We start from the raw sequence: 24037 nt of genomic DNA, 5'->3' as shown, positions 1-24037 counted from the left end.
AGCAGAAAAACGTTCGGTTTTCGTTCATGGGAAAATGGATTTGGTGATTTTTGGCTGTGAAAACTTGGCCAAGCTGTGGTCACGCTTCTCACAAGGTGGTGGATGTGCTGGGACTCTTCTCGGTGATTGAACCGTTTCAGTAGAAGTGTTTGGAAGCAAATTCATGGCAGCTAATGGTTAATGGCTAACGTTCTGTGTCTTGGTACTTTTGGGAAAAGAGAAACTTGTTTCATGTTTCTGGATTTTTTTTCTTTCTCTCGTGGAAAGTAATTATACTAAAAAGAAATGTGCTGTGTTTAATTTTGTTCTTAAGATGCATCAATGATTCTTTCTGATTATTATACAGGTCAGTTTTTTTTTTAAATGTATGATTTTGTGAAAACTTCATCCAAGGATGCCGAGCCGATTATACCAGGATCTCTAGTGATGAACACCAAGGTGGAGAACATTTGATTTGCCTTGGATGGACAGTGAACTGTGGAAACCCTGCTTGAGTGGTAGGATAACTCCTGAATATACAGTATCTGCTCTTCAGCACATGCTGCGAAGAGAGTGAGGAACTCTGGGATTAAACCCTTACGTTCATGGGTGTGAACGTATACCGGCAGAAGCGGATTAAAACAGTTGTTGTCAAACTGTAAGAACAGTTTGGTAATACTTCAGTTGCCTAAAGGAGAGAAGAAGGGATGTGATCCAGAAAACAGGTGGTAGTAGGATTTGAAAGGAGGGTGGATGCAAAATGAGAAGAGTGATGTGCTGTTACATGAAGTCAGCATGATGTCTCCATCTGGTGGAGAGAACTGGGAGCTGATAGCTGCCACCTCATTATTAATAAAGCTGGTAAAATCATCAGCAGTAAGAGGTGGATATGAAGGTGGGGGGGAGTGGAGCAAGATAAGATAAGCTATACCTTTCTTCATCCGGCGGTGGGGAACTTTCAAAGTGAGCGAGTTTTCAGTGATTGAAGGATTAGGACATTAAGGACGGGGAAGCCTGGACAACAGGAGGGTAGAGACTATCCTGACAGGTTGAGCGTGTGGTGCAGAAGCTGTCAGTGGCTTTGTCTCTGAGAGACCTCAGGTGATGGTAGAAAGTGGAAAGTGAAAAGGTCTCAGAAGAAAGTCAGTGAGCTAAATGAAGAATTGATTTGGTAAAAGTGACTGAGATGTTGTCTGTGCAGGGCCAGTTCTAGTTTGTCTTGTTTTGGGTGCAGTAAAAAATGTCAGGGGGTAAAAAGTTACAGTCAAGCACAGTCTTCATCAGGTCGATATTTTACTTTTAAAACTAAGTGATAAAAAGCAGATGTTGATCCAGGAAGCTCAGATTGGTCTTCAGTCCACTGGATCTATGGATGAGCCAGAACTAGACACTGAAATAATACTTTTGTATTTTGAATATACAGTGAACTTCAACTTTTATCTTAAGTGTAACGTAACACACAATGATTGTGGCTGCAAGTGACACAAGACAACAGATGTGTAGGTGGCACTTGATGATCTTTCTGTGTGTATATTATCACAGGTTGGATGGGCATGGGAAAGTTTTTGGGGTGCACTGCCCACCCCAGCACCACCACAGATCCAGGCTCATGTCTGTGGTTCAGTTCTGGGTGAGAATGAGGACAAGGTGGTTTCCAGCTCTGTTTGTTGGGCGAGTGGGCTCCAGTTTTTGATCAAACATCCACCATTTGTCTAGGTGGATGTTCATGTCTCCTAGTATGAGAGGAGTGATATCTTCTGGGGACAACAGCATTTTGAACTCATCACACAACTTACCCAGCTGCCTGGTGGCAGATAGATCACAGTCACATGAATTGTAACCGGTGCAGTCACCCTGATAGCAACGATCCAGTGATCGAAGACGGTTGTGAGGGGCTGTGGAGAAAAACCTACCGGTTTCCACAATGAGAACACTTACCTCACCTTCCCATCCTGATAGGTGAGGAGTTTGAGTTAAGATAAAATTGGAGGAAAACTTGAAGCAGACGAAGCTATAATGCTAACGCAAGGACTGTTAAACGCACTAACATCTAAAAAACAGACACCACAAAGGGTAAAACAACATAAAATCACAATATGCTGACAACGTAAGTGAAACCACGGTGGACACAACAACAAATACTGTGTATATAAAGCCATGTAAGCAAGAACAGACAAGTCGTGACAGAAGGTGATCAATGAAGGTCTGTTTGTTTGCAGGTTTGCAGAGGGCTGTATTGAAGCATGTTAATGGAAAGTTGACTGGAGTGTGGTTGGAAAAGGTGACAAGCAACAGGGACGACCACAGGCTTATAAAGATTGTCAAGTAAAGCTGATTCGAGAACTTGACAGTTTTACAGGTAAGTGCAGTGAAGCTGGAGACAGTCCATCAAGAGCCACTGCACACAGACGTCTTCAGGAAATGAGCTACAACTGCTGTATTCCCAGCATCAAGCCGCTGCTGAACCGGAGAACCGGAGATGTCAGAACCTGGGCTGAGGAGAAAAAGAACTGGACTGTTGCTTTTTGTTTGCAAATCAGTGTCGCTGAGTTTGGAGGAGGAGTGGAAGAATCACAGAATCCAGGTTTCTGTAAGTCCGGGGTGAAGTTTCCACAGTCGGTGCTGATTTGGGTTCCTGTCACCTGCTGGTGTTGGTCCACTGTGTTTTATCAAGTCCAGAGTCAAAAGAGCCGTCTACCAGCAGATTTTAGAGCACTACATGCTTCCAGTGCTGATTTCCTTTTCCAGCAGGATTAGCTCCTGTCTGCAGTTGAAAATAACCACTAACTGCTTTGTTGACCGTGATGTTACTGTGTTTGACTGGCCAACTCACCTGACCTGAACCCACAGAGGATCTGGAGTATTTTCAAGAGAAACCCGAGAAACAATCGACCTTTAGTAACAACACAGCTGAAGGCTGCTATGAAAGCAACTGGTCTGGTAACAAGTCAGCAGTGCCTCAGGCTGGCTGCCTTTATGCCACGACGCACTGATGATACTGGTAATACTCTGATATTTTGGATATTTCAGTTTATGTCTAAGGAAACTAGATGATATGAGATGTTCACTGTGTTTCATGATGTTTCAATTCACTCACGCACTAGTATATAAGAATACTAGTGCATAGTACTAGTGCATAGTACTAGTGCACTGACTTTCTATATATTTGTACGAGTAGCTCACCATCTTAAATGAAGTCCATGAGCCTCCTCCACAGTGGATACATGTTGATTGATTGTTGTCGTCTCTTTGTAGGTGAAGTCACCAAACTCAGGGTGTTTTCTAATAAAGTACCTGAAAAATGATGATCGTTCTTCAAACATTCACTCAGAATAACAACAATTAAAGGCAGCAAATGTCCAGATATGCAGTCGGACGTAATCGAAAATTAGAAGAAAAGACAGAAATATTACAGATATCTGTTTATACAAACTGACTCTACATATGTGGAGTTTTGTACCTTTTCAAAAAACTAGTTGTCTAGTAATCAAATGTAAAATCCTAAGTGAATGTAACTAATAACAGAGTGATCTGAAGTGCTGATGTTACTGCATTTGTTGAAGTGATTCCATAGACTGTAACAGGTTCACACTGTAAAGATGTCATTAAGTTTTCCCTCATTAACTGACTCAAACACAATAACTTATTAAAGTGAAAACGAGCTCCTTGTATGTCTGATTGATAAACTTCTGTCTGTACAGTTCTAGCTAGCTGCTGAATCCTTCTATCATGATGTGAACACATTCAGGAAACACTGAAATTGCTACTTACCAAATAATTAGTAAGGTGGATGAAAAAAGAACTGGTCCAGCTTCACGTGCAGTTCAGGTGAACGGGCAGAGTTTTAGGAAAACATCATGGTTCTGTTAAAATACGGCCAATGTGCTGTAATTTACAGGATTTTCTTTTGCATTAACAGTAAAATGCCAAATCGTTTTTACAGTGCTCAGCTCCAAACCCATAAGCTCCGACTGAAGATGTGAGTTTTTAACAACTTGTTTTATTTTTAATTCAAATGAAAACACAGATTTTTGTGTGTTCACTCAGTGTTTTCCTAACTGACTAATAGAACATCGCCACACTTACCTTTTAATAAAAGATCCCACGTCACAGTTTTGGCGCAAAGACTGTGTTTTTATCAGCTGGTTGTTGCAGCTTTTTAAGCCCAAACTTAGTTTAGTTATTAGTGGAAATGTACTCATCACTACATTGAAACAGGTTCAGCCACAGAAACGAAATCTATCGATCGATCGATGTATCGATCTATCGCGTCTTTGACATATTAACTCAGAACAATGTCTGGAGAAATCTGCTGCCGACATTGTCCAAAGTCAGAAACGTTTTCAGAGGTGAAACTTTGTTTACAGCACATCAGAGGATGCAGTTAAAAAAGAGAAAGATGCTGTAGCAGTTTAAAGAAGCTACAATGTGAGAGTTTCACTGTTTTTCCTGATAGTTTAATTTACTGATGCACTAGTATATGGGAGGACTGTGATTGAGTATCTAAATATTTGTATGACTAACTCACCATCTTAAATGTCCATGAGCCTCCTCAGCAGAGTGGATACATGTTTTCTTTTTGTAGGTGACTTCGCCCCATTCAGCCATTGGTCTCTGTCTCTCTCGAGGTGTTTTCCAATGAAGTGCCTGAAAAATGATGGTCTTCCTTCAAACATTGTACAAACAACCAGTTGTGTAACTCGCTCAGATTAAGTAAAGGTGGCAAATATATAGATGACGACCACTACACAACATGATGCACGTGGTTACTATAGTAATGAAACCAGACCCTGAAGTTTTTGTGCCTAATGGAGTTTAAATAAAATCGCCAAGTACAAAGTTTAGTAACAGCTCACTTTAAACCAGTTCAGCAGGAATCTGTGTAGCAGGAATCTAAAGCATCTGAACCACACACACCCTGAACAGGTTTGTCCACACTTCAACAGGATTTAAATAAGGCAGTGGTTCGTTATCAGAGTGAAGTAATGTGAAAAAACTCAAAAACCTCTTTTCATTCACCTGCTGAAAAATCATAAACACAGGTGGACACAGGAGACAAAATGACATGTTTGACCTAATCTTACCCCCAGTTGTTCTCAGTTATTAATATATTTCAAACATTAATATGTTTCAGCTGTAGTAAGACTCAATCAAAGTACAGTAGGTTCTCACAAACCCCTCACTCACATCAGTTAAATCCTTATTGTTCAAAAAGGGTTTAGTTTTACCTGAGTTCAGTCTAAGGTGGTCTCCTGAGAAAAAACTCCCCCAGATTCTCTCCTCCATGTCCCTGATGTTAATCATGCAGTCGCTGATCCGATCTAAATGTAAATGAGCTCATACAGCTGAAACACTACATATCTTTTGACAACAGGTTTGACGACATCCTAAAAAACCTGTCAGGAGCAGGTGATTGGTTTTTAAACAGACTACATGTTACTACTTGTTGCGTTAAGTTGCGTTGAGCTCTCATTGGGTGAGAGGTGGGGTCCACCCTGGACAGGTCTCCAGTCTATCTATCTACCATGACCCTCATTCGTTAGCTCTGCGGTTTGATTCCACCTGCCAACTGCGGCCTCCCACAGTCCAAAGACATGTGTTGGGTTATTTGGAGACTCTAAATTGCCAGTTGCTGTAAATGTGCATGGGAATTTTAGTCTGTCTCTGTATGTCTCTCTGATTTGGCCCTGGGAAAGACTGGAGACCTGTCCGGCGTGGACCCCACCTCTCACCCAATGACAGCTGGGATAGACTCCAGCCACCTGTGACCCTAAACAGGGTAAACACAGCGTACAGATACAGATGTTTCACAAAAATAAAAACTACAGCTACTGTAGACTGACTGCTGACATAGAGCCACAAAAATAACACAAATTTAATCAAAAACAAGGTTTGATTCAACCAAAATGAACTATGACTGACATACTTTTCCCAAAATATTTCTATTTCACAGTTTTGCATACTGGTTCCACATAAACAGAGACAAACTTGCAGACTACATGTTAAGGGCAGGAAAACTGGTCAGCCTCTGTAGTTATTTTATCCCAGATCTAATTCACTTCCTCAGTGGGTTTAAAGAACCAGCATAACCTGATCCAGGATTAGAACATCCACAATGACTCACTTGATCCTCGATTTGTTAAATGATATACAAAGGATGTGGCCCAGAAAGCAGCTCCAACCCTGATCCACATACAAACACACACTCAGATCCATTAATTCATTAAGCTGATGAACGTCAGGGTGATTTTTTAAAAATTAATTCCACTATGTACAAATCAAAACATGTTTTTTATGGAAATAAGGTGGGTGATTTATGAGGGTAAGTAAGTGAGAGGGGGATCTCACGTCATCAACTTCTGAACATTTGCTTAAATTTGCAAATTGGTATTAACTGTAGCAGCAGCTTCCTGCTATGTAGGACCGGAAGAGGCAAACAGTAAGACCATCGAGCAGGTTCAGATCCTCACCACCACTTCAACTTTATGATTCAAGACTTGGAGCTTCTCATAACCAGAAGCTGTATGTTAACAAATGACCGAGAGTTAAGGTGATTTCTGAATCTCTCAGCTCAGTTTTTAGTAAATATTGAGGCCCATATCCAGTCACTTAGTTTACCTTCAGGGACAGACATCTTTTTCCTCCTGTGATGTTTAATGATGTTTAATTACCTTGAGTCCACATTCATTGATGAAGGTTAGTGGACCTCCAGATAAGACACGTTAATGCAGTCATTTTTCTCTCTGTAATGCAGTGATGGATTTACAAAAAAACAAAACAATCAATAGTAAGTGTGAAACATTATAACCATACTCACTGAGAGGTGAAATGATCTGAGTGACCTGAGTGAATCGACTGTGGGTGAAATAGTGAAGGTGTCTCTTTTCTGCAGGTTTCTCTTTGTACAACAGGCGTTTGAGGAAGTTTCCTCCTCTCTCCTGTATGATGAACAGATGAGATGTGACTGTAGCGGCTTTGTACTTGTATTTGTGTGTAGCACAGCCCCACCCTCATGTAAATGGTTCCAAACACAAGGAAATGATACAGTCACAAAGACACCAGAAGTCACCAAGTTATATATATATATATATATATATATATATATATATATATATATATATATAAATGTATATTTTTATTTATAAATTTATATTTATATATTTTTTTGTCCTTCCAGCTCATCGTGTGAGTTCAGGGTCACCAGAGTGGATCATTGTCTCCATGCTGATTTGGCACAGTTTTACGGCGGATGCCCTTCCTTACCCGTTTATGCCCCCTGTTAAATTAGGGATTATTTTGGACTGTGACATCGAGGGTGGGCTGTGTGCTGGCTCTTAGTTTGCTTTAGACCTCAAGTTGATTAGAGAACACATGCAGTGTTGTATTTTTAGCCTGTTGATGGTCAGGTAGTGTTATCTGTGGTTTAGTGTTAGTGTATATTGTTATTTGATCAGCCACATCTGGCAAGTAGTTTGTTTACATTTGTTTTTGTTGAAATCATTTTGAGTATATTGTTAGTATTTAATATTAATTGAAAAACTGATTAATTTCTTCTATTTTTTTAAATTCTATGTTTACTAAGTAGTTGCTTAGGGGCCTCTGGACCACTAGGGGGCCCCATGTGGTAATATTTGTTTGCATCCTTTGGTTTTGGTTTCCTTAATGCTGAATTCATTCATGTGGCTTTGCTTTCTGTGTACAAACATTTTTATACCTATTGGTTCTACGTGATTTGAGCCTGTCAGATAGTAGGACAGATATTAGGTGGCAAAAGAGAAACATAACAGACAGACAACTGTTGTTTCTGCCAATGTGTCTTAAAGATCCAAATGAACATGTAAGAATCTTAAAAATCTAGAAGCTCTTTCAGTGTAAATGTGTGTATTTAATATTACAGGCTACAATAGAGAGAAACACAATCACAGACCAGAATCATGATACAACTCCTGCAGCAGCTCCTCACATTTACATAAACTAATCTATCTTTAAACATTTTTATAATTATTTATTTAATTATGATGAAGTAAGGTCCTACAATTTTATTGGACAAAAAGCAGTTTTATCTGCACCAATCTTAGTACTGGTCTCTGTCCCACCACACATATGAAAATGGACTGAATCTGTTACTGATAGTAAGTCAAATAATGAAAATACTAATTGTTGTACTATTACTGTAGTTGTCCCAGTCTAAGGACAGTTGTATTTTGACACAGGACAAATTCAATTTAAAAAAGAAACATCTCCTCTCATATAAAAATAGGTTCACACAAATGATCACAAATGAAAATGATATGAAAATGTCTTGTTTTACAGTTTTCCACAGATCACATTGTTCACTTTCTTCTTAAGAAATAACTCTTATAAAAGCCTAGACTGTGGAAAATGACCTTAACCATGTAACCACCAAATTAGTTTGAAGATAATGATAATGCAGCATTTTAGGCAAGAAAAGTGATGGCATTTTTTTGCATTTTCCTGATGCTCTGCAAAAATTGATCATGAAATGTGATCGAATCTTTATTAGATTTGTGCAGAATCCTTGATTGAGATTTTGTGAGTGCAGAGAAAAAAGGCAGGTGAGTCAATCCAAAAACTGAATGCAACAAGGTCCAAAATCTAATTTCCAAAATCCAATAAGTCTCAATCTATTAATAGTTCTAATATTCTCAATCCAATGTTAGTTCCAATTTCCAAACTCTATATCCAAAAGACTAGAGTGACTTACAGAACGGGGAGTTAGGCCACGTCTGAGCAGACAGATGATCAGACAGGCAAAACTGGAGTAAGGAAAAGGCTGCTCTGTGCGACACGATTAAGACGGGTGACGTGGAAGGTCGGATGGATCCTGAGTGGGAGCTGCAATGTCACTGGCAGAGAAAACCTTGAAAATGGGGAAAGGACCCACTGAGTGAGGGGCCAATATCTTGCATTTTAAATGTAGTGGAAAGTCAGAAAAAATGAGCCAAACCCTTTAGTCCAACTTGATAGCTGTGTGTCTGCGAACGGTGGTTTTTGGCCCATTTCTTGTAGCTATGGATGGACAGCAGTAACGTCTGGTGACCTCTCCTCCAAGACAGGTGGTATCTCTGATGGAATGGCAACAATAGCAGCTCGTGGCTGACAGTTGACAGTTTGGCAGAGTTGACGACATTCTTGGGCCAAGAAGAGGGTCCCAGGAGCAGAGTAGGTGGTGTCCAGTTTCCAGATCATGGTTCATCCCTTCAATTTGGCCATTAGACTGTGGGTGGAAGCCGGAGGACAGGCTGATGTCCAACAGCTTACATAGTTCACACCAGAGCTTTGCCGTGATTTGAGGACCTCGGTCAGAGAATATGTGACAGAGGAGGCCGTGGAGGTGGAAAACATGTTGAATCATGATTTCGGCCATTTTTTGGCAGAGAGAAACTCTGTCTCCTACATCCTAATGTCTCTCTGCTGTGGTGAGCTGTTGACAAAAGAAGACGTAGGGATGGAACTGGAATTAGAGACGTGTCCGTCCAGGGCATGAATCTGTAGGGGTTTTAGTGAAGTCCAGGTTTTAGTGCTACTGCTTTGTCTATGAATTCTGCATCTGCCCCAGAGTCAATAAAGGTGGGAGAAGAGTGGGTGTGTCCAGGAAGAAAGATCTGGACTAATGTTCTCAATGTTCCAAAATCCAAATCCAAAGGACCAGAGTGACTTACAGAATGAAGAGTCAGGCCACGTCCAGGGATATAGATGATCAGCCAGGCAGAACAGGAGTTGGTAGAAATTCTAATTGTGTTTATTCTCAGCAACAACAATGTAGAAAACCATTACAGCTGAGTGTAACAAATATCCTTATAATATTATCACAATAATAATATGTTAGTGGCTTTAGCTTTGGGTTTCTCTGATTGAGTTGATAGTAATTACAGCATGTATGGAACGTTTTTTAAAGAAATTATTTAACATTTTACTCACTTTGATTCTGCCTTGTTACTCACATTTGTGCTGCACTAAATAGGTAAAATATATTAAAAAACAACATGAAAACAATGTAATGATATTATTAAAGCATAATAATAAATTGTAAATTTAAAAGATATTTCTCTTCATCACGTTTTAGTCAACAGTTCTGCAGCTCAGTGACAACCAGCCACAGCCTGAGAGCTGCCACTTCATCAGATTCACATATCACACACATGAAACCACAAAAAACTTGGCTAGAGAGCAAAGTCATCATTCAACCTGCATTTAAAATGACAACTTAACTTAAAACAAGTGTGAGCTTTAAACAGCATCTTCACTGAGACAGATGAACTTTTACAGCCTGAATATTTTTAACATGTCACTGATTAAATAATCAAACTCTTCACACACATATAAACATTTTGCAGCTTTTTCTGTGCAGTTTCCCACCACTGACTGATGTCTGTGCTGTTTTTAGTCTGCAGTAGTGGTTTTGGTACATTTGTTCTCTACACGTTGTCAATCAGCCACAACCAAACCAGAACAAATCAAACTTTCCATCTCACAGCTTAGTGAAACCCACAGAACCACACGACACAAACAACAAGTGAGACTAAAGTTTCTTGAGGCTGCAGAGAAACAGACTCACTGCTGCAGCAACAACTGCACTGTACAAAACTATCAATAACATTTTTTAGAACAGAATATGATGTGGTGAGAGAAGCTCTGAGGACCAGTGACAGTCAGCAGGTTGTCATCACTGGTTAGACTGGTGTGATGGTTTGAAGGTCGGCTTCAGTGAAGAGTAGACGACCTCTGGTTCCACTGGAAACTCTGAACAAACACACACAGGTTGGTAACTACTGCACTAAAAAGTAGTTAAAACTCGCTTCACATCAAGCAGCTCAACAGTAAAATACTGCTAATAAATTAATGACTAACAACAACTATGGCAAAGACCTGATGAACGTCTCCGTGTTGATTTGATGTCTGTGGTGACTGTTTGTCCAAACCTGATGTCTTCTGTCATCACTGCTAAGTAGACAGCAACTGTTTCAGTCTCTGCAAAATAAAATAGCAGTTATTTTACTCCAAGTATTGTAAGAAAGGTTACTGCTACAAATGCTGCAGTTCTCCACAGTAGGAACATGTCAATTTGTAAAAAGTAAATGTGAAAGTTGAACTTTCTAATCCTGAAGAAGCCTAATGCAGTTCTTAACCAAACTGTAAAACACTTCCCACATTTTTGGAGGTGGTGTTTATGTTCAGAGTGTACATGGATGCAGAAACATTAATAATAATATATTTAGAATATTGATCATTAACGTGTACAGTCCACATTCAGCTCAAGTTTTTACATCCAAACTGAAACTGAAAACTAGGCGACCACAGAGGTTTTAGCTTCTGTTAACAGATTCAACTCAACACAGGTAACAAAACAGGCCGACATGCAAAGCATGAATTGTCTTTAATTCAAACAGATCAAATTATGGTGTAAAACCTGAAATAAATTTGTTTCTGTATAAAAAAGTAATATAGTGTATATATCAAGTGAACACTATGCAATTTCATTGTAATGTAGTTGATAATCTGACTGAGTCATCACACAGAGATTCCAATGGTAGTGGGGCAGTGAGTTACTGTAGCTGAGCTGAGTCTCAGCAAGACTCAGAAAAACTGCTGTGTTAGTAAAAAAGACTTGGGTAAGCAGGTTTCTCTCGTCTGTGAGTCCGTGTCAGATTGACTGAAGAAGAGCTGGGGAGGAAGGGGGGTCCTCACAGCGAAGAGAGGATCGGTTCAAATGTATTCTTTTATTAAATACCTAACAATTATATTCACACACACAGACCAACATTACATAATATATTTTGGGAAAACTGGTTCTGCAGCTGCTGCTTCAAATCAAACAGAAGTAAACTTTCTCCACCACTTTTCTTTGTTCATTTGAACAGTTCTACAGACTTGGAGCTGAACTGCAGGATCATCGAGGCTTTTGTATAAATAAATATTTGATCTGCAGACTCTCTGCTCTCAAAGAGAAACACTATAGACCTGTATTTCAGTCCAGGATCCAAAGGAAACTTTGTGCATGTTTCACAGTGAGCGAGTGGAGGAGAGTAATGAAGGTGACAAATGGATCCTGCAGAGTTACTAGTAGCAGTACTACCACTACTGCAGTTATGCTCTGTCATCCTACTGCCTGCTGAGGGTCTCTTTGCTGACACCTGCTGGTTCAAAGACCAAAGTGTGAACCTGTCTGACTTCCTGGAAATGGGCTGATTGAATCCCTGAAGAGAGGCCTGTTTTCCTCCACTATGATGACGTCTAAGCAGCAGCAGGAACCAGTGAGCGTTTGACTGATTTCTGTTTCATAAAATTAAATCACACTGTAAATCACAGGCTGGATTGTAAAGTTGCTCTTTGGTCTAAATGTGTACAGAACATTAACAGGAGGAGACTAAAGTAATGAGCAGGTACAGCTGTTACATCACTGATATGAGAGGAGAAATACAAATTTCTGCTGATGTGTCTCTGTGCTCTGACTGCTGAGTAAAGATGGAGGCTGCTGCTCTGTCTGTTCCCTGTAATAGGACACTTCCTGCTTCTCTTCAAGCTGCAGTGTAACATCCAGCTAAAGCTGCTCAATCACAACACAGTTTCACTTAAATTATCATGAGAAAAAATTTAAAACTGCAACACTGTTCACCTTTTACTGCTCTATTTAATTTCTAGCAGACCTAGTTTGTTAATTGGATTCCTAACCAGTGTGTATTCACCTGTATGTAAGGTTCACTCCTTTGTCCATTTGTATGAACTCGGCAGTGAGCTGAGTGGTTAAAAGGTCGAACAACCTGTAAAGCCTTCAATCTGATTGTCCCACTCTAAGTAAAGAACTGTTCTGCTGAGTTTCTCTTTTTGCTGATTAAACTCACCATAAATATCACTTGTGAGATGCCTTTTGCCTCTTAACTTGTCTTACAGGTTTTGCCACAACAAATGGCACAAACACAAGGAGAAGAGCAGTTGTGCAGTTTGTTGCAGTGGAGTGATTCTAAATCTAAAAGTAAAACTTTGAGCAGCTGATGAATCAGTTTACACAAACAGTCATGTTGTAGACAATTGATCTGAGTCCAGAGCAGGAACTGTACAGCTAAAAATATAAACTACTACTTGTAGATTATCTACTGCTGAATTATGACCAGCATCAAATAGTAGTGGTGTAAAATGTTTCCTGTATTTCAGTCGTACATGCTCTACATTGTCCTTCCTAAATACACAATCAGAAGGTTCTCAGAAGAACCAAAACTTCAATAAAATCATGTTCCACAGTATTAGAGTCAGAACAAAAGTAAATACAATTTATAGCCACATGGGGACGTTACTGCAGCTAAACTATGTAGGGGTACACAGTGCCTTGCAAAAGTATTTATACCCCTTGAAATTTCCACATTTTGTTATTTTACAACCAGAAATGTAAATGTATTTTATTGGGGTTTTATTTGCTAGACCAACACTAATGAGTGAATTTCCCCACTGTGGGGTCAATACAGGTTGATCTTATCTTACATTTGTCATATTTACATCGTCATCATGAAAAGGCCGTCCAAGCCGTCAGGTGCATCTTTTGTGGCTCCTCCATGGCCCCTTTGGGTGCAGCATGGAGGAAAATCTGCCAGTCAACCTGTTCTCCTTCCACAAACAAGTCTCATGGACACACATCATTTTACACCACATCAAACACCTCTTTGGAACAACAGATATGTGTTATGTAAATGTAAGTCTCTGCACCTACAACACTGGATGAATACAAATGTGTGGTCAATATGCCATTTACTGAACCATCACAGATGTTGATCAACCTAAGAAAACTTCTGCTCCAAATATGATGTAACTTGCACCCGCACCGAATTAAATAGGGTAATAAAAGCCTGATCCAGTAAAACGGTTAGTCCAAGCAATGGACAAACAGCTTGGCATTCCAAATCTATTACTGCCTCAAATTAATGGAAAAAAATACTTATTTGAAGGTCGCTCAAATAACAATAACATATTCCCAATCAGATCCAATAGAAACTCTATAATACAACTGTTTGCAGATCCAAAAGTAAAAAACCGAGAACTACTTATATTACTTATGCTGTAAGTCCAAAGACTTACAGAAATCCACTTAAAAATCCAATATTTATCCCACCAATGAACTGCTAAGACAGATTTAACTTTGACCATATAGCTTTTGTGATAATGAGACTTTTTACTTATTTATTTTTGTCCTTTCAGCTTTATCCCGTGAGTTCAGTGTCGCCACAGTGGATCATTGTCCACATGTTGATTTGGCACAGTTTTTACTCCAGATGCCATCCTGACACAACCCTCCCATATTTCTATCAGGCTTGGACCAGCACTGCACAGCTAGGGAGGGGAATGATGGGTTGTTAGGATAAAGACACTGAAACTACAGATCACTTATTTTTTTATTCCATGTACTCTGAAGCTTTTTGGGAGGATTTCCAAGCCTGGACAAGAGAAGTGATATGTTCCTTAACAATCTGCTGGAAAAGTTTCAAATGTAGACAATTTACAAATGTGCAGCTAAAGAAGCAGGTGTTACAGGCCCCAAACAACAGTGACCTGTAGACAGGTTATATACCCTGTTTCAGACAGGAAAAAGTAGAGACGGGAGACGTTAGTTGTGTCTGTTCAATCAGGCTGTTTCTGTCTTTATTAAACAAGCATATTTTATTCTCATTTGACTCTTCTGTTTTGCTTTTATAAACATTTTTCTCTATTTCACAACAACTCAATTCAACATGTTTCCATTAACATACATTGTGATTTCCATCTCACAGGTTAATATACTGTAACTTACAAGCAGAGTCTGGAAATACAGTGCAGTACTGTTTAACATTAATAGTATTAATTCACCACTATAGATTGCATTAACAATACTTACTTTGTGTCTGCTATACTAGCTCTCACTATACACTACCTCAGTAATCCTGTTACTAGTTAAATTCAGCCTATTGATCAATTTTTATGTTTTACACATTTGCAAACATTTCAACAACATAGTATACAAAATATCCCACTGGAACTCTGTGCTGAAAACAATACAGAACAGGAAAAATTCGTTATACAACCCATATTCCTCACTCTCAGTCTCACATACAACATAATTACACATGAATTATATTTCTAACAAATGTCCAGGAGTCTTTAGTCCACACAGAAACAGAAACGCAAAACTTTACTTCGACAAACAACTAATTTTAGGCTTTAAACGCTGCTCAAATGTGTGTTTATCTCCTCAAACCTAACCGTAGTTAGACATCCTATGGAGTATGTTGTGATTAAAATACACATGCTACTAACCTGTTTCAGACAGGAAAAAGTAGAGACGGGAGACGTTAGTTGTGTCCGTTCAATCAGGCTGTTTCTGTCTGAGATGCAGAGGCCTGAAGGCTACGTTCAACTAGCGCTCATTTTGATGAATACTCCACCTAGTGGCGTAACTTGACAATTACAATGAAAAGCTTGAAACCTAAAACCATGGTAAATGTTCAGAAATTTAGCCTCTCTGCACCAAAATACAAAAAAAAACACATAATCCTAATCAACAATTGTGACCAACCATTGGTGGGTGTCACACACTCCCCAACAAAAATAAAATGGCTCCTGACATTTTCATTTATATCTCATTCACTCAATATAAACTAAATTCAGAACTTTAAGTACTACTCAACCCACTTTCTAAACCTATGTACATCAACTTGTGAACCAACCCTGTAGCTTCCCCAACCAGTTGCTCCGTACACTCTTTCATATATTTGTTGATGTCAAGAGGACATCTAGAAAGAGTGTCTGCATAAACATTCACTTTTCCAGGTCGTCAAATCTGAAATCAGACAGTTCCCCCACCCATCTGAAACCGACTGCATTCAATTTGGCTGTACTCATGACATACGTCAAGGGATTATTGTCTGTATAGATAGTGAAATATGGGGCATAAAACAAATAATCCCTGAATTTCTCGCAGACAGCCCACTTTAGAGCAAGAAATTCCAACTTGCCCGAGTGGAGCCGATAATTTTTCTCGGCTGGTGTGAGGGTCCTGGAGCCATATCCAACCACCCTGAGTTTGCCGTTCTGATTTTGATAAAGGACTGCTCCAAGCCCTTTGTCGGACGCGTCTGTGTGAAGCACAAATGGCAGTTCAAAGTCTGGATAGGCAAGAACAGGTGGATTCGCCAGCATATCAATTAACTTACACAGTGCCTCTTGGTGTCTCATTGTCCATGTAACTGGAGTTCTAGATGGTAACTGTGCACCTCTGACTTTCTGTACACCACGTCTCCCTCACGTCTGCACCTCAGGATTCACCTTTGGTTGCAGAAGCTCATAGATTGGTTGGGCCAGTCTGGAAAAATCTTGGATATATGAGCGGTAGTAGCCCAAAAACCAGCAATTCTTCGCACGTCTCCCACAGTGTTTGGCGTTTTATCCTTCAGGGCGTACACTGCCTCCAAATCTTTGGGATCAATACGCACTTTTTCAGCCAAGACCAAGCGACCAACATATCTCACCTCCCGTTTGAACAAGTCGCACTTTGTGGCCCTGAGTTTGACTCCATGACTCTTTAGGGCTCTAAGGACTTTCCTCAGTCCTTCAACATGGTCTTCAAACGTGCGAGCATAACATAAGATGTCATCCAAGTATGGAATGCAGCACTCATCTCGCAGGGGGGCAAGCATTTCTTCCATACTGCGTTGGAATGCAGCAGGAGCATTTGTTAGCCCAAAAGGGATTCGCACCCACTCGTACAGGCCCCAGGGGGTTATGAATGCAGTTAAGTGGCGTGAACCCTCAGAAATAAAGCCCTGGTGATAAGCCTTTCCTTGATCTAAAATGGAAAACCAACTGTACCCACCCAGGGTGTCTGTAAGGTCCTGGATTCTTGGCAATGGATGCCGGTCTGGTACTGTGTGTTGATTGAGAAGGCGATAATCGACGCAGAGTCTGAGTGTTCCATCCTTCTTACGTACACAGACAACAGGTGCTGAGTACGGAGATTTGGACTTTACAATCCACCCCTTTGCCAAAAGATCCTCGATGTACTCCTTGACTTCCTTGTAAAGGGGTTTTGGAATGGAAGTGTAAGCTTTCTGAATAGGCGTGTTATCTTTCAGTGTGATGGACATCTCTAAACTTGGGATACACCCCATGTCATTGTCGTCCCGTGCAAATGCGGCTGATTCCTCTCGCAGCATTTTCTTGACAATTTTCTGCTGGTCATCACTTAAGTGACTGACATCCACTGGTGGGTCCCATGTTGATGTCCCACTACTTCCTGCATCCTGCTGTGCGGCAGAGGACTCCTCACTGCTGGTTCCCTGGGGTGTATGTGACTCAAACAAGTTCAGTTCTTTAGTCTCAATTACTTTCGCTACTGGTTCAATGCTCCCCAAGACAGTCCTGCTGTTCAGGGTTATACTGTGCTTTGTACGATTGCTAATGGGAACTGTGACGTAAGGGACTTTCGCCTGAGTGATTTCAATTAGACTATCCCCAACATCCAACTGTTGTAGCTGTGGATTGTCCTCATGAGGTTCAAAGAGCACAAGTGAATTTGACGTGTCAAATGTGGAGGGTACTTTACACTTAACATTTCTAACTTGACCAGCTGGGATAACTACATCATACTGCCCCAGTCTCAGCTTGCCATGACATGTACCCTTATCATTGCTGAGTTTCGTCTGGATTAAGTTGACAAGTGCAGTGGCTTGGTCGCAGTGAAGATTCATTGCACCACGTATGAGTTTCACCAGAGCAGGGATGAGGTCTGTATCGCCCTTTGGTCCTAATACTAGCTGCTCAATTACATTAAAACCGATCAGAGGGGCATCCAGAGGAACACTGCTCACCAGGAAGGGCACTTGTATTGACAGATCTGGGTCACTGTTGTCTGGAAGACTCACAACCACTCCTATCCAACCATCATAAGGTAGTGGCTGTCCATTCACAGCCAGCACACGCAAGTCTTTTTTTCCTATGAGTTCAGCTAGTGGCCGTAGCTGGTGGTCAGGGAGGTAGGTCTTTATCCACTGGCGGTCGAGGAGGCTAACTTGTGCTCCAGTGTCTAATAAACAATCTACTGCATAGTTGTGAATGTAGCATTTGATTCGACATTTCCTCCCAACTAGCTGAGCTACAGTCTCACGGGCTTCAGTCTCATGTTCTGTGAGCAAGGATGGCACATAGCTTGTCTTCACATTGGCAGTTTCCTTCTGACAAAGCTCTGATTTTGTGGTGTTTGGCTGCCCGCTGCTACTTGGTGTATGTGCTTCAGCAAGTAAGTGACTGGAGCTCTGTCCCTGTACTCTTCTGAAACATCCAACTGCCCTATGACCTGCCTCTCCACATATGAAGCAATGACTGCATGAACTCATGCCTCCTTCAATACATCTCGGACAGCCATACTTCCTTGGTGTTAACTTGGGCTTGCTTTGTTTAGTATGAATACACTGGTAAGATGGTTCTTGGACCCTATTAGCTGCGAGGGCTTCAACCACTTTAGTCAGAGCATCAATTTTGGCATTCAGTTCCTCTATGACTTTATTTTTACTCCTTACTTTACCATCTGATGTACTTTCAATGTCTCTTTCAATAGTAAGTTGAGCACTATGAGCATGAGTTACCTTTTGACGAGAGGTTGCACCGAGTCTGCGCTGCCTTTCGCTCTCCTCACTGGATACTTTATTCACCTGCCGTATTAGTGCTTCATCTGTCACACCATAGTCTGAGAGAAGGGGTTTGAGTTCAGTACGAACATCTGCGTATTTTGGGAGAAGGCCCTGATGGATGGTGCGCAGGAACACATTTTGCACTGTGCGCGGTTCATACTCAATGTCCATGTTATCTTGTTTAGAAGCAAACATAACTTTCTGTTTTAGTCCTATCATCCTGTATAGGAACTGTTGGGGGCTCTCATGCTCATGTTGCTTAGTGCTCATTAGCTCCTGGAAAAGCTCACTGCTGCTCTTTTCACTCAAGTGTGACCTTAGGAAACTTTTGAGCTCTGTGAGGGTTAGGTCATCTTTGTTGATGAGCATGTCTTTAAACTGTCCTGGTTTGATGATGCGAAGCACCCCTTGGATGATTTCACTGTCTGTGTGCTTTGCTTTGTGTCCCTCATCAATCTGTTTACACAGCCCATGGTAGCTGATGTCGGATGTACTGTCCCCAACCTGGCCCCCATGGACTTTAAACTCTCTACGCTGGAGGAAGGATAAATCCCTTAAGGAGACCATACTATCAGGCCTACGTTCGATGTGGTCTAATGGGGCTGGACTGTGATGTCTAACTGCTGTCGAGGGTTGTGGTTGTGTAGCTGTTAAGATGGGCTTTATTTGGACCGGTGACGCTGTCTTAAACTCAGCCAATCTTCTACCTAGAGCCTCAAAATTAGTCATTAGCTGTTGGTACTCGACTACTTGTGGGTCATCAGAATGCACAGGATACGTGTCATCGGTATTATTCTTTACACTGCTCTGCTCTGACAATCTAGTAGGTGGGGATGCCAGTGTCATAGTCTCATTTTCACTACCTGACAATATAGATTGAGTGCATTTAACAGCACGACTAGACATAAGATCAGTAATGGCATCTCTCATGGATAGCAGATGGGAAAACCCCTGATCCTCTAAGTCGAGCAATGCCTGACAGTTCAAGTAAGTACATATGTAGTCAAGGCAACTCTCCTCATCACCCGGTATTACACTTGAAGGATCCAGGTCCTCTACTAGTGTGATATTCTCAAAAATTTGAAAGAGTTCCTCTGTTGTTAAGGCATGAAGGCTTTTCTTTATCTTCCATATTAACTATTTTCTTCCGCTGTCATCCATGATGTTTCCCCTGATAAGTGATATCTCAGTTTAGCAATTTCCAGCAGGCTGTGCTGTCCTCCTCCAACTGGGGTTTCTCTCTAGCCCTTAGTCCTCGGGTTACCTCAGTTGCGCACATGCAGCTTTACCATGCTGGTTCTGTGATGTCTGCCTTGGGTCTGTAGAGTTAAGGATCAGCACCAGCTCTCACCAGATGCCGATGCCAGCGGTGCCTCCAAAATTATGTTACAGGCCCCAAACAACAGAGACCTGTAGACAGGTTATATACCCTGTTTCAGACAGGAAAAAGTAGAGACGGGAGACGTTAGTTGTGTCCGTTCAATCAGGCTGTTTCTGTCTGAGAAGCAGAGGCCTGAAGGCTACATTCAACTAGCGCTCATTTTGGTGAATACTCCACCTAGTGGCGTAACTTGACAATTACAATGAAAAGTTTGAAACTTAAAACCATGGTAAATGTTCAGAAATTTAGCCTCTCTGCACCAAAATACAGAAAAACACATAATCCTAATCAACAATCGTGACCAACCATTGGTGGGTGTCACACAGGCATCACAAAAGTTAGAAAGGAAGTGACATTCCACTAATTCTAATTTAGAAGAATCATGTTTAGCCTAAAAAAACAATTTAATAAAGTATAAATGTAACACCAGTAACAGCACTATTATTTGTTATCGTGTACCGTCCTCCAGTCCCTTATTCAGAGTTTTTGATAGAATATAGTGCTTAGTACAGATAAAGTTATTATAGTGAGTGACTTTAACATTCATGTAGATGCTGACAGTAACTGCGTTTAATTCATTATTAGATTTAAAATGTAAATAAACCCACTCACTATTTTAGTCAAACCTTAGACCTTGTTCTTACGTATGAAATTGAAGCTGATAATTTAACAATATTTCCTCACAACTCTCTTCTGTCTGACCATTTTTTAATAACATTAATTTACAATAACAGACTATACATATTAATGTTACTCCTGCACAAGTTGATTATCTTGTTGACAATTCTGCAGCCTCACTACATACAATACTCGATAGTGTTGCCCCTCTGAAAAAGAAGGCAGTAAACCAGAAGAGGTGATCTCCATGGTATAGTTCACAAACACGCAACTTAAAACAGGCAACACAAAAGTTAGAAAGGAAGTGATGTTTCAGAAATTTAGAAGAATCTCATTTAGCCTGGAAAAATAGTTTAAAAATGTACAAAAAAGCTCTGTGATGCCAGAACAGCATATTATTCATCATTAATAGAAGAAAACAAGAACAACCCCCGGTTTCTGTTCAGCACTGTAGCCAGGCTGACTAAGAGCCATAGTTCTGTTGAGCCTACTATTCCCTTAACTTTGAGCAGCAACGACTTCATGACCTTTTTTATGAATAAAATTGTAGCTATTAGAGAAAGAATTCACCAGATCCTCCCCCCAAAAATTACAGATAGATCTTCATGTACAGCAGTGCTAGAATTATCGATAAGGCCCCAATAACTCTTAAGCTCTGCTACCTCCAGCTCTGCCTCGTGTCTTTTCTTCAGTGCCACTGTCTCCAAGGCGAACAACATCTCCCTTGTTCTTAAAAATCGGCACCAGTACACTTCTCATCCAGTCCTCAGCATCCTCCCATCTCTATCTCTTTGTCTGGCCAACCTGTACAAATCCACCTCTCCCTCTTTAGTGTCCAACCTAACATACAAGTCCTCATATGCTCTTTGTTTGACCTTTGCCACCTCTACCTTCACCTTACGCTGTATCTCCCTGTACTCCTGTCTACTCTCTTCAGTCCTCTCTGTGTCCCACTTCTTCTTAGCTAACCTCTTTCTCTGTATACACTCCTGAACTTCCTCGTTCCACCACCAAGTCTCCTTGTCCACTTTCCTCTTTCCAGATGACACACCGAGTACCCTCCTACCTGATCACATTAGCTGTAGTGGTCCAGTCATCTGGAAGCACCTCCAAACCACCCAGAGTCTGTCTCAGCTCCTCCCTGAAAACTACACAACATATTTCCCTTTTCAACTTTGTCCTCTGCTCTGCCTTAGTCCTCTTCATCTTCCTCACCACCAGAGTCATTTTACACACCACCATCCTGTGTTGTCTGGCTACACTCTCCCCTACCAATACTTTACAGTCACTGATCTCTTTCAGATTACAACGTCTACATATGATGTCGTCCACCTGAGTGCTTCTACCTCCGCTCTTATACGTCACACTATGTTCCTGCCTCTTCTGGAAGAAAGTGTTCACTACAGCCATTTCCATCCACCATCTGTCCTTCTGTGTTCCTGTCCTGAAGACCAAATCTGCCCATCACATTCTCATCACCTCTGTTCCCTTCACCTACATGACCATTGAAATCTGCACCAATCACCACTCTCTCACCTCTGGAGATGCTCTGCATCACTTCATCTAACTCACTCCAGAATTTCTCCTTCTCTTCTAACTCACATCCTACCTGTGGGACATAACCACTAACAAGAATTTCCAGCTTCAGACTCATCAACCTGTCTGATACTCTTTTCACCTCTAGAACATTCCTCACCAACTCCTCTTTCAGGATAACTCCTACTCCATTTCTCTTCCTATCTGACCCATGATAGAACAACTTGAACCCTGCTCCTAAGCTTCTAGCCTTGCTACCTTTCTACCTGGTCTCCTGGACACACAGTATGTCCCTCCCCCGCTTCTTTGCATCATGTCAACCAACTCTCTAACCTTTCCTGTCATAGTACCAACATTCAAAGTCCCTACTGTCAGTCCTACATTCTTAGCTTTCCTCTTCTCTCTCTGCCTACGAACACACCTTCCTCCTCTTCTTCTTCGTCTTCGACCAACAGTAGTCCAATTTCCACCGGTACCCTGTAGGTCAACAGCACCGGTGGCGGTCGTTGTTAACCCGAGCCCCGACCGATCCGGTATGGAAGTCATTGTCACGATTCGCATGTTTGATTTGGCATGTGTTTTACGTCGGATGCCCTTCCTGCCACAACCCTCTGCATTTATCCAAACTTGGGACTGGCACAAGAAGACACTGGCTTGTGCCCCCTTGCGGTTGCGTTCCCCCAATAATGTCAAATACTAAAATAAAAACATTTTGACATGTTTGTATCTGCGTACTGTTAAAAATGTTCAGCAAGACAATCTAAAGTCAACTTTCTCTGCATGTAACCACTTTTTCTGGTTTTCATTATAAAGAGGGAGGTTAATCAAAGGAAAAGAATCATGTTCAAATCAGGTTTTGGTTCAATCACAAATTCAGATGTTTAAAGCACATTTCTGGTTACATATTGGATATACAGTATTGTTCAAAATAATAGCAATACAATGTGACTAACCAGAATAATCCAGGTTTTTAGTATATTTTTTATTGCTACGTGGCAAACAAGTTACCAGTAGGTGCAGTAGATTCTCAGAAAACAAACAAGACCCAGCATTCATGATATGAACACTTGTAAGGCTGTGCAATTGGGCAATTAGTTGAAAGGGTTGGTGGTTTCAGACTCTACTGGCCACATGTTAAAATGTTCTTGGATAAGACAGTGAACCTTCACGTTGCCCCAGATGTGGGATTTTTGTACTGACAGAACCTTTTATCCAAAGCATCTGCCTGCAAACAAATGAGTGAATGTAGAATTCAGAAGTAAACGTCTTACCTTTATGTTTCCTCTTAATGCAGCGTATCACCAGTGGAACCAACCACATCAGTACAGATGTAACAGACAACAACATCGAGCAAGATGTAGTAGTTGTAGTGGCAGTAGTGGATTCAATCAATTACATTAAAATAAAAAAGTTCACTCATTTTATGACTTAAAACTCTTTTAGTTTCTTCTTTTGTATCATCTCCATCATATTCAACATCTCTGTAACATTGACCTAATGCAGAAACCTGACAACATTAATACAGGAAACAAACCACAAAAATCTGGCTTTACCCTACAAACCTGTGAGGTGTGGAGGTGGAGATGAAGTAAAGGTGGTGGAGGTGTGTTTCTAGTTTTACCTGTAGAGGGAGTCCACCTGTTATTCACAGATGACACTGAACAGTACTATGTGTATGAATGTTTTAATGAGACTAAAATAATACAGAAGTGATAGTGACTTTATATTACTACAGATTTCACTCTACTGACAAACGGTGCAGCCATATTGGCTTTTGAGGTCGGGGTAAAATGACATTTTGATTTTAGAAGGAGAACACATTGATCATGTTGGATCAGTTCAGAAGTGATGCTCT

At 40.8% G+C, this 24037-nt stretch overlaps 1 protein-coding gene across 20 annotated transcripts in view; it reads right to left on the bottom strand.

The window, feature by feature from the left end:
• LOC137137822 (uncharacterized) overlaps nt 1–24037 on the bottom strand; it is a 106899-nt gene that overhangs the window by 39300 nt on the left and 43562 nt on the right. For 7 of the 20 annotated variants that reach the window (XM_067524522.1, XM_067524520.1, XM_067524521.1 and 4 more), the window contains exons 1-5: nt 8705–8924; nt 6797–6917; nt 4508–4626; nt 3751–3842; nt 3163–3273 (exon numbers count right to left, since the gene is read on the bottom strand). The gene's annotated coding sequence lies outside the window, so the exon portion shown is untranslated. Of the gene's footprint in view, nt 1–3162; nt 3274–3750; nt 3843–4507; nt 4646–5207; nt 5336–6650; nt 6723–6796; nt 6918–8704; nt 8926–24037 lie in introns of those variants that run through there. The other 13 variants (XM_067524532.1, XM_067524529.1, XM_067524535.1 and 10 more) reach the window with 10 other exon arrangements.

The sequence above is a fragment of the Channa argus genome, chromosome 12, assembly GCF_033026475.1.
Source record: "Channa argus isolate prfri chromosome 12, Channa argus male v1.0, whole genome shotgun sequence".
In the NCBI taxonomy this organism is placed as follows: Eukaryota; Metazoa; Chordata; class Actinopteri; order Anabantiformes; family Channidae; genus Channa; species Channa argus.
Note: the sequence above shows the minus strand (reverse complement) of the source record. Positions and strands in the feature narration are given on the sequence as shown.